We start from the raw sequence: 1,261 nt of genomic DNA on the forward strand, positions 1-1,261 counted from the left end.
TTTTTGCCATCCTGCCCAGGAGATCTGGAGGATAGTTTAGGCAAAAAAAAAAAAAAAACTCCTCTTCCCAAATGATGGGAATTTAGCAAGACCCTGCTTTGTTGTGGATGCTGGGCGATCCTAGGGACTTTTCCCTTTCCTAATGAGTAAAGATTCAAATGAGACTTTCTTGTGTGGGCTTCAAAATTGTGACTTTTGTAGCTCCGACTTGAATTGTTGAATTCCTTCAAATAGTCGAATTAGCAAATCACCAGCCATTCTAATGAGACTGCCGTTGCATCTGTTTGCTTCCTACCCCTTGGGCTCTCAAGGAATGGAAGTTTCCCTTGATGTTACCACACAGACTGATCTACCTCTTCCAGGCATCGGTGGAAACCTGATATATTTAACACAGACTCAAAAAAGTCATTTGGCACTTTTGGTCACAGTGCAGTGCCTTCAGTCACAAAATCTGCAAATGAAAAGCAATAAGATTACAAGTCATACATATGTAAAAATTATACTAATATATCATGTAACTTTTATATTTTTGAAGTGTTTCCATAGGTATTCTTTTACTTGATATAATTGGTATTTTAAAAAACTAAGTGCCAAGTATACATATGTAACAAACCTGCACGTTATGCACATGTACCCTAGAACTTAAAGTATAATAAAAAAAATAAAAATAAAAATAAAAAACTAAGTGCCTTTATACCATGTCAGGGTTTGGAAAATGATACCACAAAGCATGGTGCTTTGGCATGCTGAGTACTTCGAACTGAAGGAGATTGAAAGGCCTCAGAAGCAGTTTCTCTCTGACCTTCTCCTGCCCTCCTGTCTCCCACCTCTCTTTCTCCCCCAAAGTGAGTTATGGAAACTGAAGGCCAGTCATAGAAACTACAATCCCTCTCCCCAAAGCAAGCTACAAAACCTAGAAATATTACCATTCCTCACTTTTCTGTGTAAGAATAGGCATAAAGAATAGAGAAATAAAGAAATTATCTACCCTACCTTGTCTGACAGTAGGTCTCCTTTCCAAAGGAGTCCTGCTCTAAACCCAGCAGGAGGGAAAGTTACATGGAGAGGCCAAGAAGAATCTGAAAAGACAGGCTGGGTCTCCGTTCTCAGAACCATTGGATCTTACCCTTCTGTCCAACCACATCTACATGGCTGCCCACTCTTCATTGAACCTAAGCACAAAAATGGACAGAGCGAGACTCTATCTCGAAAAAATAAACAGGCTGGGCACAGTGGCTCATGCCTGCAACCCCAGCATTTT

The sequence above is a fragment of the Colobus angolensis genome, unplaced genomic scaffold, assembly GCF_000951035.1.
Source record: "Colobus angolensis palliatus isolate OR3802 unplaced genomic scaffold, Cang.pa_1.0 Scaffold400, whole genome shotgun sequence".
In the NCBI taxonomy this organism is placed as follows: Eukaryota; Metazoa; Chordata; class Mammalia; order Primates; family Cercopithecidae; genus Colobus; species Colobus angolensis.